This window comes from Strix uralensis, chromosome 1 (genome assembly GCF_047716275.1).
Source record: "Strix uralensis isolate ZFMK-TIS-50842 chromosome 1, bStrUra1, whole genome shotgun sequence".
In the NCBI taxonomy this organism is placed as follows: domain Eukaryota; kingdom Metazoa; phylum Chordata; class Aves; order Strigiformes; family Strigidae; genus Strix; species Strix uralensis.
In genome coordinates, this window is record NC_133972.1 from 83,992,429 (window position 1) to 84,010,585 (window position 18,157).

The 18,157-nt window shown below is 41.9% G+C and overlaps 1 protein-coding gene across 3 annotated transcripts in view; it reads right to left on the minus strand.

The window, feature by feature from the left end:
* CDH20 (cadherin 20) overlaps positions 1-18,157 on the minus strand; it is a 294,400-nt gene that overhangs the window by 112,996 nt on the left and 163,247 nt on the right. For 2 of the 3 annotated variants that reach the window (XM_074873749.1, XM_074873758.1), the window contains exon 1: positions 2,023-2,447. The exons of the other annotated variant lie outside the window; for it this stretch is intronic. The gene's annotated coding sequence lies outside the window, so the exon portion shown is untranslated. Of the gene's footprint in view, positions 1-2,022; positions 2,448-18,157 lie in introns of those variants that run through there. 3 annotated transcript variants of the gene reach the window in all.

Genomic DNA, 18,157 nt, shown 5'->3' on the forward strand with positions numbered 1-18,157 from the left:
TACATGGATGTCTCCGAGACAAATGAATCTTTCATATAACTACTCTAAAGTTAAGGAAGTTATACGAAAGATGAGTCTGTTTCCTTTACAATCAGAGTAATTGTTTTACTTTGCTCAAATGACTATGGACTTCTTTGTAAATTTTCTTTGTTTTAAACATAACATTCTTCCATCCTTTCTGATAATTAATCCACTATTATGCTTCTCTATCACAAATGTATACATATGGAAAAACATGCAATATAGGAAAGAAAAACATTTTTTGCCTATGGTGCCATCTTTCAGTTAATATCAGTAAGTCATATTCTATTGCTTGTAAGCACATCTTGCTCGACAACTTACAACCACCTCCAGTACAAATACACACAGGTTGTGTTTTCCTGCTGTGTCACAGGGAATAGCTAACACAGTGTAACAACAGATCATTTCTTTAGATTACCGTGGAAGAGTCACCACTGCAAGGAACTCGAGTTGAACGGGGACACAATCACAGTGTTAAAAACTCAAAACAGTTTACCATTAAAACCTTGTGTGCCTGCTTGAAAAATGTCTTAGAGCAGCACAAAAGCTGGCACCATTAGCTTTCATCCCTGCTGAGTTGGCAATAAAGTGCACACATAAGTAAAATGCATTAATTGGTATTAGTCAATCTCGTTAAGATGTTCATTCTCCAGGCATCTTCAGATTTCATTTCCATAAAACAGGATTTCTTTAAGTCTCATAATTTGATTGTGTCCAGCCTGAAATGATGTTGACACAGTGGCAGCAAAAGCACAATTACACCGCAGCTTTACAAAGGTGTTCTCTATCTAAATAGACCAGGACCCACGTGCTCCCAGTCTCACCGAAAAAAGAAAAGAAAGAAAAAAACCTGCAGAAGAGGAAAAAGTGATACATTTTCCTATAATTTTCCTACTGCTATTTTTCCTCCCTTTCCCTCGTATTTTTCCTACTGTGCACTACTGATTACTGCACTTTAAGATCAGAATGAACAATTAACTGACTAATTATTCCAGTCACACCAAGCCACAATGAAATCTTTATTCAGTGTTTACAGCAATCTTTGGCAGAGACTGTCTTGCTGTTTTTAAACCAAGAAGAACTGCTCCCTTTGGCTCCCCTCAGCATCAGCTGCCCGGGTTTCAGAGCTGGATGCCAATAATCAGTCTCCTTTTTCTCTTCCAAAGTGGCTATTTTTTTTTTTTAAGGGTGAAAAGACCTATTCTCATCAACTCCCCATATATTCTGCCTGATTTATGTCCCAGCCACTGGGTCTCTTCCTTCCGTATCTTTTACCATTTGTGTCCCCCCCCCACACCCCCTCTGCGCCGCTCCCGCAGCGCCCGCCGATCCCCGGCGTCCCCGGACGGGAGTGGGGGTGCTGGGGAGGGTGCGCTTTTTCCTCGGGAGGCTCGGCGAGGGGAGAGGCGAGGGGCAGTTTCCAGCTCCTGCTGTGCAAGCAGCTCCCCCTCCCACACAAACACACCTTTTTCTACCGGTTTTCCGCTTTCTGCGGAAAGCTCCCGCGGCAGCTCCCCGCCGTCTCCGCCCCGGGAAAGTTGGAGGGAGCCGCTCCGCGCCCCGGGGCGGCTCCTTCTGCCCTCGCTCCGCCTCGCCGATCTGCTCCCGGGGCCCGACGGCGAGCCGCGCCGCCGGGACACCCCCCGCCCGGCCCGGCCCGGCCCCGCACCTGCAGAGGGGGAAGATTGTCCCAGACAAACTCCGGAGCGACCCGGTGGGGGCTTTTGCTCCGTCCCCCACCGCCTCCTCCTCGTTCCCCGATTGCGGCTGGGCAGCTAGGGGGCCGGGGAAAGAAGAAGGGGGGTGGGGGGAAGCAACAAATAATAATAATTAAAAAAAAAAGAAGAAAAAAAATTAAGAAATAAAGAAAAGGGGAAAAATGAGAAAGAAAGGAAAAAAAAAAGAAGAAAAAAGATAAAAGAAAAAGGTGGAGAAAAAGGAAAAAGAGGGGGAAAAGGCAAAAAGCAGAAGAAAAAGTCCCCGAAGGACAGGACGGGTTACCTTGCAGCGTGGAGGAGCTCCCGGCTGCCTTCCCGGCGATGGGACTCCCCTCCTCCGCCGGGTGCGCCCCTCACATCCCGCGCCCCCGCCGCTCCGTGCGCAGGGGCCGCGCCGGGCGCCTCCGCGCAGCGCTGCCGCTCGCTCGGGGCTCCGGCTGCGGAGGGAGGCGGCGGGGCTGGGGCTGGGGCTGGACCCGGACCCGGGCGCTGCGCGGCGCTGCGCGGCGGGCGGAGGAGGAGGAGGGAGGAGGAGGAGGGAGCCCGGCGGCCGCCCCGCTGCCCGGAGCTGCCCCCGCTGGAAGTGGCCGCCGCTGCCCCTGGCTCCGCTGCCCGTGAATGTCGCGGCGGGTCTAACGCTACCACGGGGACCTGCGGGAGGGGATTGGTGCCGGGGAGCTGCGCCCTCCTCCGCCGCACCCCCGCCCCCTTCCCGGGGAACCCCCCTCCCCCGCCCCACGCCCCCAGCTGCTGCCCCGGGCCCCCTACGCAGCTCCCCGGCTGTGGGAAAAGCGGCCCCGTGTCTCCCCTCCGCAGGGGTTTTCACATCTCCGGAGGATTTCAAAACGCACCACACGGGCTGTGAGAAAATGGGCTGCCGAGGTAAACCAAAAGTACTAATGCTGGAGAGACGAAGCGTGGCTTTATTTAACAAAAAGGGTACAGAGATGAAAGCTGAATTTCTTTAGAAGGCTCAATTTGAGTTAATAAACATCCTGAGACTAATGTCAGAGGTACTTTTATGAGGGTAAACAGTACAGTTTCCTGGAGGGTTTGCGTAAGACTTTGGAAAAACAACCAAATAATAAAGGGGTTTTACATCCACTTCTAAAGATCATTTTAGTGTTCATAAAAGCTGCCAGACTTGCTGAAATACTCCCTACCCGCAGAACGACAGCAGCAAAGGCAGCGGCAGGACGAGGCATCCTCTCTGCCTACCAATTTGCCTCAGTCTCTCAAGCTGAAGTAACCAGGAGGGCAGATATTTCTTACACTGTCCCGGTGCTAAGCCTTCATCTTCCTGCACGCTGTGGGAAGGTGGCAAACCTGCACCAACTCTGATGACATGTACATGCGAAAGAGATAGGGAAACTTGTCCACTTGGCTACGAGGAGCTTATTACCTCTGTAATAGCTCCCTGCCGTAATAACTTCTTTTCACTGCCAGCGCAGAGCCCATTCCCTGTCTCAGTTAAATTGGTAAATCTCAAGCAACTCCACTAAGCTCAGAGCAGAGCTGTGCCCCAGCAGCCTGTGGCCAAGCCAGTGACTGGCAGTAGGAGACTCTAAATCTCATTATCAATTCCTTGGGACGCTGCCAGTCCCTCAACAATTAGATCTTGAGATGAAGATTCAGATTATACAGTCAAGATTCGTTTTTTTTTCTTTCTCTCCAGATTTGCACTAATGATTATTTGCAGAGCTAAGGTCACACTGGCTAGTTTTCTGGCCCTGCATTTTTCATACTGATCATAACATAGTCATTTCAGCATTACAAAAGAAAAAGGGCAGTCAAATCTCTGGAGGGAAGTTGTTGGAAGTTTGTATGCTGGCAAGGTGCCCAAAACAAATGATGAATTACAGCTATGATAAATGAATACTTTGATGTGTTGGGAAGCAATATGATGTTCTCCCAGTTTCCTCTATTGCGTGTTCATCTTTGGACTCCTCAGGCTGATTGAACATTTTTAGAGTAATAGTCCAAGGAGGCAGAAATGGCTCTCATCAGCATCGCCGGTCAGCATCAGAGGCTTGGCGTGCTTCTGATGATGGTGAGGCAAAACACACCCCTTGGTACCACTTTTCTCCAATATTGGGGCAGAACACTTGTAATAACATACTGGATAGTTATCAGTACACCGTTTCGGCTGGGAGTCTGATGACAAGAGCAACAACCTCTTGCTAGAATTGAGCTGGTTACTGAATCAATGTGTCATTTTTTCTAGACTAGGATTTTATTCACAGTACTTGCTTCTTGTAGTGTATGCACACATCTCTATTTCTCTGCTTCGATCTAGTCCACTTGGAATATTGTCTGATTATATTTGAAAGGGCTAAACAGATGCCACTTGAAGAGTTTGCATCTCAGTTTGAGTGTAGTCTGTGAGTTTGCTTTTCTTCCCCAAGTTGGATTGCAGTAAGGGAAAAAAAATAGAATAAAATATGTATGTGGAGACTGCAGTGGATGCTCTTTGATTATTGCATATGTCACAGCACAATGAAAATAAAATGCAGATACTGTCTATTGTTTAAGGTTATAATTTAGGATTAATATATAGTACATAATGCAGCACTCATATATGACACAGGAAACCCAAGAGAATTCTATGATATGCAGAGTGAGCACTGGAAAAAATTCACACATTTAATACATGAGTTCCTCAGTTTCACATATACAGCCGAATGGGTTATCCAAACACTGTGTTCACTAAAGCAGATGTGGCTGCATACTCTAATTTCTGCCTTGTGTGCTGTCTTCCTTCACAGGACACGTTTCAGTAACGTGCATGTGACTTATCTTTTCTAAGAGCTGTTGTGTGATATACAGTAAAATACGAGGAACTTACATTTTCACAGGGTGTGTCATGCTCCCTCCCCCGTTACAGGGCTGACTCGCGCAATCTGAAGAGTGCTCTCGTGTGCCTCTCAAATCAGAGTTGAAAGTACATTGCAGAGAACGTGTACATCAACTCACCTGTCTCAACATTACATGGTTTCAACCACCAGGCTTTTTCAGGAAAAATGAGAGAAGGGTTCAAACATTCACATGCAGAATACACATATTATGTACGGAATAGGTGGGGGAAGATGTATCTCACCTCCTTCCTCAAAAATAAAAAATAAAATTACAATTTTAAATTAAAGAAACTGATGCTAACTCTCAAACCTTACATGAACCATAAAAATCAATTCTTGAATATAGAGCATTTTATTAAGCACGGTTGTGATTAAATGTCCTTACATGAAAGGACTGAATCATTTCTCTTCAATACTTGATGTTCTCCCTGCCACCATACTATACATAATGCTAAAACCATGCAAAACAGAGTGAAAAATACTAAAGAATGCAGCATGCTGAGTAGTTTTAAAATTTAGAGGCTTTCTGAGAGATGAAAGAAACATTTTGCTATCACTGTTTGAACAAGAGAATTTTGTATGCTGCAAGCTATTTACACTGTTCTCCTACAAGGAAAACTTGGAAGAAGCAGCACTAGATATGGATATTGCTTATGTGTTCATATAGTATTCTGTCCTGCAGGACTGAAATGAGGAATGAGTTACAAGTTACCTAAATGACAGAGATGAAGGAACAAGAGAGGAGAAAGCTGAAAACCAACTATTTTTTACGTTGGTGTTGTCATGTCATGCCATACAGCAGCTTTTATGTTTCTGTCTTATACCGCTGTCTCACTTTATCCAACTCCGTTCATGATTCTTCTGACAAAAAAAAAAAAGGTTTTGGATTTTGCAGATGTGGGCTGTGTTGTGGTATCACTTTGAAGGTGGCAAACATGAAACATTCTTTATAAATACTAGAACTGGATATTTGCACCAGGAAGTGTTGAAGGAATTGATATGATGTCAATTTTGCAGCACCTTCATGGCTTTCACAAATACTGGGTGCTCATTTAACCATTGATTTGCTTTTGCAGTTAATCATGATCTAAACTGTATTGTTTTTTGTTGTGCAATAAATCATGGCTTTTCAAAATGGAGCATTTTTTAAGGGTGCTACTGACCCTATTTGAGAAAGGGAAAAGGTGAATATTAACTAAAATAAATTCTATATCCCAAATGATAAAATGAGGCCATCACCCAAAAGCAAGAAGTTTCCAAGAAATAAAACTGCACATTGCCGAAGAAGTGACATATAAAGACAATGTATATATAAAGGATATGATGAAAGGAATGTATGCGGTCATAAAATCACATCCACTTTTGTAAAATGTTACTAAACCAGCAATAGGAATGGCTTTCAAGTTGTCACATCCACAGACAAGAATACCAGCTCTACTTGTATCCAAGAAAGCACAAAATGTCACATGCTACAATGGTGACACTCCTGAATGCTACACAGTCAGTTTAAGAAGTGTGCATGCACACAACATCCAGTGGAGAACTTAAAATGACAACAGCACAGCAGAAGCAAAGACACGCGTATATGGATGTACCGGTTTTGTCACGTGTATACGGATGTACCTTGGAACCCATCATTCAGCAGGCTCCAAGACACTGCCTTCTCAGTCACATGCCTTTCTTTTTGCCTCCACTCTCCCTTCCTTCCAAGTAACCAGTGATGAGTCCCCAGGCCTAGTTGGGGACTAGGGCCTGAGTGTTCATCCTTTTCAGGGGGTTTACCTGAGCTTACCGCTGTCAGGCAAACTTTGTAAAGGTCTCCTTCCTCAGAACTCTGCGTCTTTGCTCTGCTCCTTTCCTTGTTTTGCCTTACTCAGTCACTTAATACAGTGACTTATCTTCTATGTTGCTTATGAAGGGTAGGGGAAGGCCAACCAGACAAGGCTTTCTTCTTAGTCACCTTTTCTTCTATCTCAGTTAAAGAAAAACTAATTCAAACATATATTCAAACCTACTGGCCCTTTGGCAGCTCATTCTTGTTTTGGACTATCTCCTGCTCTTTAAAATAAAGCCTTTGTTTGTCTCTTCCACCTCTTCTTAAACCTAATTCTCAGTTTATCATTTTAGTCTTGTTTTAGTCTATTGTTTCTTTGAAGGGATATAGGATTCAGCATCTTCTTTCTCAACAGCTGTCCCTAGGGAAGACACTGAATTGAACATGGACTTTTATTTCTGCCAGAAAGACCATCACCATGGTCTACTCCATCAGTATCTTCAGGAGAGTAATTTGTGGTCTGGACCCACTGAGAAAAACGCTGCCTTTTCTCCTGCTGACAGATGCATTAGCTTTTCCTTCACACTGAGGCTTTAAAACTCCACAGCGGTGCCAGGGAATCCCAAGAGTAGGAGCCAACTTTAAAGCTTTGGACTTTATTAGTTTAGTTTGAGACCTGATTTTGTTTCAAGACAGCAGCAAAAAAGTTCACAGAGTCCTACCCACATCTGAAAATTTCACCTCAGCCAGAGGGCACCATGAGGCTTGTATGGCTGAAAGCCTCAGAGGGAGCTGCCAAGGAATTGCCGTGGCACTTTGGCCTTGTCCTGGCCTCTCCTTGACTGCACCGTTTCAGTTTGCTTACTTTTATCATGTGGCATGTGGAATTTCCAAATGCAAAACACATGCAACTGTATTATTACAGTTTCACTCTTAACAATTTTTCTCTAAAAGTATTTCTTATGGAATGCTGATGAGCATATGTTCTGTTCTTCCAGCCATTTAGGAAAACAATTCTGAATAACTGCACCGGTTAGGCAAAAGGAGTGAATTGTGTGCTGTGATATCTCTTCCATAGGATATGATGTGTGTACTATGGACAAACCACAGGTAGCATGCTGGCTGGTATACAAGCAATTGTGAAATTGCTAGCTACACCCTTGTCTACAGTGAGAGAACTGTAGGTAATGAAGGATTGTATTCTCCCCATGCATGATGACAGGGGCTAATGGGAAAGGAATAAGGTGAAGAAGGAAAAATACCTCAGATGTCTCTATATGAATATTAAAAGGAACAGGCTTCTATTGTCAGAAGCCAGTGACGTCTGTGCTTGGGCTGCTTTTCCTGATTGCACTGAATGTCACAATACAAAATGCAGCATAACTCTGATTGCCCAGCACTGTTCCTGTTCTCGCTATGGGAACTGGGCAGTGATTTTTCTTTGAATACATCATTTACAGCTTGCTACAGTGATTCTGCAAAGTTGATACATATCCTTAACACAAAGCAAAGAATGAAGGGCATTATGGAGAAAGAAAGAAAGATACTACAGTGACAGAGGAAGATGAATTCCATTGCACAAGCACATTACAGGTTCCATTCATAGGAATAAAATTACTTTTTTCTCTTCAAACACAAAGTATTTTTCAAAATATGTGTAATATGGTTATATTTAAAAAGATCTTGTGTGCAGCTTACATGTCACTACTGACAAACTCTCTGGCAGTGAATTATCATATGATTATCTATTGTGCAAAGAAGATCTGTTTATTGATTCAAGTCACATATATTTGCAAGGCAAGGTTTGTAGACACAGGTAATATTTTTTATTAGACCAACTGATTAGAATGGAAAGATGGATCAGGCACACAAGCTCTTCCCAGAGCAAAAAGTGGTCTGTTTGTTCCCCCAGGTACTCAAGATGGCTTCATAAAAGATGTTATTTCTCCTTGCAAACTTAGCTTCTGTTACAGTCTTAGATCACTGTGACTGTTACAATGCCATTACAATTATATGTAATTATAAAATACCTATCTGGACCTGGTTACTCCTCTGTATTATTAATAGTGTCTGACATGTTTTCACTACTGTATTGGGAATACATCTAGACAAAATCTCCTGAGTACCTGAAGTAATCAAATTGCAGCCTACAAGTGTTGGGGAAGTTTATGGAAAGCAGTTTTCAGCCACAGGGTATTAAGCTGTGCTAGAAGTAGTCCGCTAGGAAGCAGTTACATCCCTTGGACTTGCAGTAGTTGTACCCTGTCATTCCTGTGTCTCACTTCCACAGGTAACAAAAAGAGTTCACAGGAGATCTGCCGGTTTTATACTTGTCTCTTCCTTGAGATCACTGCTGTTGCAGGAATGGCTTGGAGTCCATGTTTTCTGAGTGGACTTTAGGGCTAAATAGGGAATAAATGAAAGATAAGCCAGACAGGGTGCTCACTCTCTTGTCCTGACTCAGGTAAGATTTAGGATTTTCAGTGGGTGCTTGACTTGAGCTTCAGAAATCCACTTTGTTTTTGGAGAAACATAGCACCTTTTCCCTCTTGAAATCTACGTAATCTTATATCTAAGTAATTTCATTGCAGTTTAGAGGGATCTCATTAACTGTACTCCTTTTCACATGTGTAGCTTCTGGACTTTGGTTCTGTTGAGGGCCAGTGGCAAAGATCTCAGGGATCTCCCTGAACGGAGTCACCTGCAAGTCCTGTCCAGCCAAGGGCAAATGGTCTTAAAGTGTGGATACACATCAGTGAAGAGTGCAGACAACCCTCGGCATCCCTGGAGCCTCAGCGGTGGCTCAGAGGGCAAAGCTCTGCTCTAGAGCTGGTCAGTTTTCTCTGAGCAGGGAACAGAGCATGGGAGGTTGCTGGGGGACAAAATTGGGTGTGTTGGACTTCTCTGCAGAAATCCCCCTGGGTAGTGTGAAGAACGCTCACTGACCTGCTGTAAACAGTGTAGTGTGAACAATGCCAAACTGTCAACTACATCAATAAGGAGAAGTTTTAGTCTCATCTCATCCCTTCACAATCCCCACTGACAGACAAAAATTGAACGTGTCCTTTACACTAGAAGAGAGGAATCTATTTTGTAGTGTGCTACAGGCATGATCTAGACAAATTGAACCTATATTTTATTTGAACCCATCACAATACAACATAACAAGGCATTTCAATTACCTCAACAAGCTACCAATACAACTTTATCATTTCAATTTTTCATCCCTTTTCTCCAACTTGGTGCTTCTTCTATATATCACTGTAAATCTCATCAGTCCCAGCCCAGTTTAGGCTAATAAATTTCCGTTACCATCTGAAGCTTAATGAAAAGGGGAAGCGTGCAGTGAAGAAAGGCAAAGGCCCCAGTTATTGCCTTGGGCCTCGAGCTCACCCTTCTGAACGGGGAAGTGGACAGGCTTGTTCATCCCCGCTAGCTCAGAGACAGGCATGGTGCAGAGAGAGGCAGAGCCATTGAGTCCCATTGCAGTAAACAGGGCTGCAGGGTCGGGCCACCCCCAGGAACAGACCCCTATGTCCCCCTAAAGCAAAATTTAGGCAATGGCTTGAAACATGCCACGCCAGAGCACAGTCTAGTTGGCATATGTAGAGCCCAAAGACAGATCAGAGCTGCGCATACAGGTCTGGGGCAATGTATTTAACCACAGTAACTTTTATGGGCTTCTGGCATGCTATTCCTGTCTTCAAGAAGGGGGACAAATTAAGCAGGAAAACAGTTATTTGCATATTAGCTGGATATGCACTGAGATCCCAATAGACGGAGCGAGAAAAAACTAATTTTGTACCATAATTATGTTTTTTCTAAAAGACAGTGATAAAGCTTAAGGTTTTCAAAGATTTTATGGATACACAGAAGAGGCAAACAAGCTAAAATAATACTGCAAATCAACATACTTAAATGTTTATTAATTCTGACTAAAATTTGCCATCTGTGACTGAGCGTTTTACTAAATAAACCCTACAAATTATAGATTATTGTAGCTAAGAATCTTCATGGCACTGTTTCTTAAGCTCTGGTACTGAAATAGCTCTACTGTAAATGAATATTTACAATAAAAGTATGCTCATAAAAGTTCCAAAGCATTTTCTAGTGACAGTCTGTTCAACTATTTAGTGATTCGAAAGAAAACTCTCCAAGAAAAGCTCCATATCAGTGCAGTACATAAAATATAGAAAGGTATGAAAAATGACAAAGGCAGTATGTTACTGTTGAGGTGCCTCTAACTTGATTGCTAAGCTGGTTGAAGTAGCTTTTCATAAATGAAATATGTCCTCAGTTTTCCTAGAATAGATAGAATAAGAGCAAAGTCAACAAAATGTCTCTTCTTTATTTTCCTTTGAAGACATTACTTTCTCTGGAATATAGTAAAAATCTGTGTTCAGGGCACGTTAGCTAATTCTGAGGCATGTGTTCACAAGCAGACACACAAGAGGCTAATTTACATGCTTAAAGGCAACTGAAACTTTGTTTTGCATATGTAAATGTACCTGCCCAGCGTAAGAAGTGGGCTTTCCGGTATACCCATGTGTGAGCTGGGTTTGCAGGCTGAAAAAAACCAGAAGTCTGATCCACTACTACTGTCACTGTAGCTGTCATCACAGCACAATTCAGGCAGAAAACCTCAAGACACCTATCAGGCCAAATCCTGTGGACCTTACTCAAGCAAAAAATCTTGTTGATGTCAACAGACATTTTCCCCAAAGAATTTGTACACAATTGAGCCTTTTTTATACATTCATATTTTAGTATCACTGAATATCTGCAACAACAACAAAACAGGTTTTCTTCTTTAACTCAGGGATCAAGGCATTGGGGAACGAAAAATAAAAAATGCCCTCCTTTAAATCCAGATAGGGATGACTTTTATAATTTTAGATACCTTGGAAGGGTCTGAGTTTTTTAGGTGAATATAGAGAACTGTTTGAAGAGCAAGTTCCTTTAAAGACAAGTCATGATGGTCAGATACAGGAGTATTAACCACTCAGAATATGTTTTTTCCTATGATTTTTAAGCATGAGAAGCATGCACTTAGTGTCCAAAGGGTTCAAAATAGTAACTGTTAGTCAACAAACCTGCATCTTGTGTGCTTTTTTTAGGACCCGGTCCAGAGCAGGGCCTGTTCTGTCAAAGACAGTATGTCCTTAGGCCGTAATTCCAGCTATGGTCTGTTTGCTGTAAATGACAGACACCTTCAGTTTCCAGGGCTGTCCACCTCCCTGCCACGTATTCCAAGTTTAGTTCTAAGGTAAACAAACCACGATAGCACAGAGGGTTTCACCCTTGATAGCACCTTTGGGTCCAAGAGCTGGAGAAAAGACCTTAGTCACTTTCTGCAGAGGAAGGGTACCTGCTAGAGATGAATCTAAGAGGAGCAAAGAGAACATTTTCAGGAACACCTTCCTGGTTGTCATAGTCAGAGTCTGGCTGAAAAATCACAAAAAAGAAAGTTTCCAGAGAGCTCAACCTAGTTTCAAATTTAGCAGACATTTTTAGCAACAATAAAGAGGAGACAGGTCTGGACATTTTCAAATGGTTTCAGAAATGCTGAAATAGTCCCCAGACCAATACAGCACTGCACATTGGAAAGTAAGATTTGTGTTTGTTTGAAAATGAAAGATGATTGAGAAAGAAAATTAAAAGATAAAAGATTAAAAAATGCCCAACGACTTATAAATGAAAGAAGACATTTATTTTTAAAATATCTGTAGAAGAGACATCACTCTTTACTAAACTCTACCAGCTATTAATTTATCATAATGTAAATGGTTTAATTAATGTTTAATGATACAGCACTTTCCACAGGAACTGATCTCCAAATATACTGCTTTAGAAAAGGGATATGGTACCCTGAGAATTACATTTATGTGAGATGGGACAAATGCGTGGTTCATGTAAATAATTTTAGCTCCAACAAAGTCAAGAGAATAATGTTGATCTCCACAAGTTTACTACCTGCAAATGATATTACAAATAACATACATTATCTTAGTGCTTATCTCATACATCTGTGTGTGTATATGTCTTGGTAGCCCTTTTTGTTTTCTGATGACACAAACCAACTTCATGGAATCACTGAATTACATTGCTTGAGACAAGTACGTGTAAACTACAATTTTTGCAGTGCTACCCTCTAATGCTGTGTACTCTGATGGCAAACATCACCAGTCTACTAGTTGCTAAGTTATGTAGCAACACTCACCCTATAAAAAATGAAGAGACCATAAGAAAGCTCACAGTACTCAATAATGTTACTTAATAAGGTAATTTACTAAAGTAACCCCAGAACTCCAGCTGCTAAACTGCCTGTAGACGTAGTAAGAGCAAATTCAAAATTATGCAAAAGGTTCATGTCAAGACAGAGCTTCTCCAGTTGTACAGTATTGTAAACACTGAGCGTATCACAGAAACTAAAAGAAAGATTTGAGTAGCATTTACAGCTTTTCTTGCCCGATTTAATATTTTTCCTTCTCTCGGATTATTTTTCAAGTTTCTTTCTTCCACACAATAAGGAAACAAAAGACATTTTCACTTCTAAAGTTCTCCAAAATGTGGAGTTTCAAAGAGATATAATTTTCCAAGTGCTTTGGAGGCTGTGTCAGTCACAGGGCTATTCTTGGTATAGCCACTGGCAATCCAGGAGCAAAGAAGAATGAATTCTGGATCAAGAGGAAGACCAAAGACCTCTGAGTCAAATTCTAACTAGGTGGAATTATCTGTAGGAAAGAATTACTAAATCAGACTATCATAGTGTTTGGCACAGAACTGTCTGGCAATTGGAGAGATACAACTTAATGTAGGTGCTAGTATTTTATTTTCTTGAAATATACATTTAAATATAAAAAGTTTCTGACTTTTTACATTGCTCTTTTTCATTTGTTAGTTTTTGGAAATGTAGGGATGTTGTTTTCAGCTATAGTAAATTTGCTGCTCCTACAGCTTTATCTCAACCCTTACCTATACTGGCTTTATTGCAATTCAACAAAACACTGAAGTTCAACATCAGTGTAACTGTTTTCTGAATTAGTTACCTACATGTTAATTTATAATTTGCTTTCAATTTCTTCACTGGTTCCATCACATGGTACACATACTCCAGACAATTTAAGCTAACTCAGCCAGTTTGTCTCCTGCAATGAAGGGCCCATTTCCTTCAGTGACAATTTATGTTAATGATAATCAGATGCTTTTTTAATTAACAATGACCTACTAGCATCCTAATGTATTTCTCTCTCTCCCTGATGGTAGTTTTTTACAAGACTGTGTCACTCAGTTTCATTTGAAACTTGGGGGCTTTTATATTTGTTCAGACAGCACAGGTCCCACAGCCCCTTCATTTTTGCTTTTGCAGCTTTCATGTTCCTATTTCCCCGTTAGTGTGTGTAGCTCTAAAAACAGTAGCACGGTGTGAGGCTGAGGGGGAGCTGTGTTGCTCCAGTAGTGCAGAATTGATCTTCACATGTGCAACAGCTCTGCAGTTGCCCAGATTGGCGAGACTTCCTACACAGACCTAGAGTGGCTCCATATTACACGTACAGAAGTAGGGTTGCCTTGGACACGCTACCAAAATGGCAAGGTTATATGCTATCAGTAATAGCTGTGGTGTAGAAGGCCATGTCTTCTACAGTAGAAAAAATAGGCAGTAGAGACAGTAGACATATATATACACCAGACCGCAATGTAAGATGTAATTCCTTTTACTCTATGTCATATGTACTTCTAAAAAATAATAGTATTTATAAATTCTTTCAATGCAGAAGGATACAGTCCCTAATCTTGCCTCCTTCACAGAAAAAAACAACTAGGTTTATAGTTCAGAACTGTTATAGTTTCTTTTCCAGAGCCTTTTTTCTGCACTTCTTGTCAGGGCTATTGCTACTGAAGAGACAGTGCAGGCAGCTGCCTAGGACAGAAGACTGCAGAGGGCAGCAAAAATGTGCCCGGATCTCAGCTGTCCCATGTCACACTCTGGCATGTTAACACAAATCTGCTTTCCCCTTTGACTTCTGCTAATAATGCAGGAGTGCGACCTGTGATAGCTGAAGCACTGTGCGTGTTGCGCTCCCTGCCTTCCCTGATACAAATGCAACAGCCTCCTGCAGAGAGCAGGACACCCATCTGGCTAATGCAACTGGGGTTTGGACGTCTGCTGCAGATCAGGAGTAGATACTCCTGATGTATCTACATGAGGGTGTTGGCATCTTTTTATGCTGCTTGATTGTAGCCTGATCACATATCTAGAAGTCTTGTTCTGACGTCTCTTGAAGACAGTTTTCCCGGCCAATGCTATTTCCAAGCCATGGCTGAGTGGATGCAAGAATTTCCTTCCGTAGCACAGGAAGAGGTGTGAGCTCATTCATGTCCTCAGGCACTTAGGAGAAACAGGAGAAAGGGAGACAGAACTGGATGCTACGGTATGCTGATAACTCCAAATTTGGGAGAGTTAAACCTCTCCTCAGATCCATGTATCCTTGCTCTAGCCTGTACTCACTATTTGTTTTAGGGTTTTGGACTGCTGTTTAGATAACTGGGGCTCTTTCAATACAACTCTTGTAAATTAACCTATAATAATGAAGGTCCCAGTTCATGTCATACAGTCCTTACTATGTCATTATAGTAGAAAAATGTCACTTAGCAAAGAGATTTTGGAATATTTCTAGACAGTGATCAGCTCTGGAGGTAGAAGAGAGATGACTTCTGGCGCTGCTGGAGTTGATAGATTGTTTTAGGAACAGGGAATTTTGTTAATCCAGTTGGGAGCTGATAAATACCTGATCTGGTTCACAGGAATCAGAGACACGCTCAGGAGAAAGGATCATCATTTCCTTGAAATCTGAAGCTGAAATACTCTGGTGTGTGGTGTGTGTGTGTGGTGGTGGGGTGTCCTGTTTTGTAATCATGGGCACTAGCTGATCATCCAAGCTTAGCTGACGATATAGATAGTACCCAAAGGTTGTATCCCATTTTGACAAATTCAGCAGCATCCTTCAGAGACTGTGGTGTATATTATGCTATTTTTTCTTTTAATTCGCCTTGGCAATCATGGACAAACTCGTGTAGTTTGTGAATTTGCAAATAAGAGTCTTCTGGTTCTTGTAAAGGAAAGGTACACAAACACAGACTTAATGTACCAGTCTGACAATAATTTTATATGAAGCGTATCAGAAACTCAGATTATGGAGAACTGTCTTTAATTGAAACAGAATTACTGCAGATAATTCCTGGTACTAGGACACAGGAGGAGGTATTAAGAATCGTAGAAGAGCAATCAGAGAACCATAAGGACTGAAGATTAAGGACTTCAGACTGTCAGATAGATACACTAGCTGATCTGTTATCATTTATTCTGAATGTTGGGGCTGTTATATGACATGAGTAGACCACAGATTTTTATTTTATCTTAAATTCATCCAATAAATACTTTGTGTTTTGTCAAATCATAATAAATTATTTAGCTTTCACTTGTTTTCTGCCTGTTCAGTTAACTGAAACCTGTATAAAGAAAGCTATTCCTGAAGAAAGAGCTGGGTGCTAGACAGCTGCCAGGAACTTCAGGTTTTCTTTCCTTGCAGCACATTTGCCTGCCAGCCTGCAGGATAGGCATTGCTGATGGGGAAGGGAAAGGACGAAGACTATGGACAGGCAGTCCTCAGAAGCAAAAAAGGAAATTCAGCAAATTGCACTGTAGATTTTTGCCTGAGCTCCAACTGAGACATGACAGCACACTGGCAAGTAATGCACATGCCTGCTCTCTTCAGCATATTGGCCTTCTCTGCCTATGCTTAGCCCTACTGCAGGTAAGCAGAGAGGAAGACATGGGGATGGAGGCTGCCAGAAGCTTGGCTTTGTCTTTGTATTTTTCCTTGAATTGGGCAACATTGAGAGGTTTACATGGACCTGGAGTATTTACGCACTTAAGTGTATTCTCTAGACTTTCCTCAAGCTCATCTTTCATCCTACACAATGTTCAGACTTTCACTTCAGCTCCATTAACAGCCAAACACCTGTTTTGGCTGAGACATGACTGTTTGAGTTCTGTTTTGACAAAAGGTGCCAGACTGAATGCACTAGATAAAAATGTCCTTTATGCATTTACACTCGTGCAATTGCAAAGAGATCTGGTACAGACATCAAAACCATGTATTCAGAAGCACTCCATAGGAATGGGGGTGCTTATTCACTCTTCATGTTCTTTTATGCCTCAAATGACTCAGGATTTAACATAACCTAACTATGGTTTTAATTGATTTCCTGAACAACAGCACTTCACTGAGCTGAGCTGAGCTGTCAATTCATGGCTGTCAGGAGTCTATGACATTGGCAGTTGTTGTTTTTGTTGCAATAATAAAGTTTATTAAGGATACTAAAACCCTCAAATGAAATCCAGCTAGGCAGGTAAATATTACATGTGAATGTGAAGACATACGAATGTGAAGAAAATTTAAAACAACTGACAATACAGCAAAGATGATGTAAGATTCCAAGTTTCTGCCCTCCTTCCTTTCTTGCTTCCTCCCTTCCTTCCTTTAGAATAGACTATTTCAGTTGGAAGGGACCTACAATGATCACCTAGTCCAACTGCCTGACTAATTCAGGGCTGACCAAGTTAAAGCATGTTGTTGAGGTCATTGTTCAAATGTCTCTTAAACACTGACAGGCTTGGGGCATTGGTCATCTCTCTAGGAAGTCTGTTCCAGTGATTGACCACCCTCTTGGTAAAGAAATGCTTCCTAATGTCCAGTCTAAACCTTCCCTGGCGCAGCTTTGAACCATTCCTGTGCGTCCTGACACTGGGTACCAGGGAGAGAAGATCAGCACCTTCCCTCTCCACTTCCTCTCCTTTCTGCCTACCTCTTCTCCTGCCTGTCTTCATTCCTGCCTGGCTGACTTCCTTCTTCCCTGCCTTCCTTCCTGCCTGCCTGATATCCTACTTTCCTTCCTGCCTTCCTAAGCAGCCAGCTAGGTCAAGTGACTTGAACCATTTATGACCTTGCCTTCCATAGAAAATTAACTGAAACATCCAACTTTTTTCACACCTGCACTTCTTCACCTGATCTGCTACACACACTCTAATGAGAAGCTTTTTTGACTTTGGAACTGAAAAAGTTTATTTCCCTTCCTCATGACAAATAAAAATAAATCACACCAGTATATACATCAGCCTTTTTCCTTCCACACTTGCAGAAATTTTTGCAAATTAGAGCTTCTAGGAAGTGTTACTGTCTCTTTCCTTTAAAAGAGCAAGAAGCATACTGTAGCATTTTTTTTACAGAGATCAGTTTGCAGGTAGATGCCAATTTGTAGGATGTGATCCTCAGCAGGCATTGCAAAATATCCTTTTCCCTTTTGCACAGCTAAGAAAAATGTAGTTTTCAAAAGCTTATCAAAATAATTGTATATGGTATTGGGGTTGGTTTTGTTTTTCCTTCTTAAATTGAACAGGCACAACTTAATGTTTCCAAAGCCCCTTTACGAAGGAATATTTCCCTATTCACAAATAACAAAGGGGCTTACAAGACTGAGGAAACCATAAGGAGAAAGGGACATGCAAAAGGCAGAAAAACTGGGTATTATTATACCTTTCTCAATGATCAGTGAATCTCACTCCCAAAGTAACTTTACCTGTAATCCATTGCCTTTTTTTTCATGTGCTGGTGTAAACACGCAAAAGGCAAGGGTAATTTATTGTATCCCAATTCCCAAGCAGTAAACATTATTTATGGTTTGGTGGCACCCTCCTCCCTTGGGAAATATTATCTATTTTTCCTTTG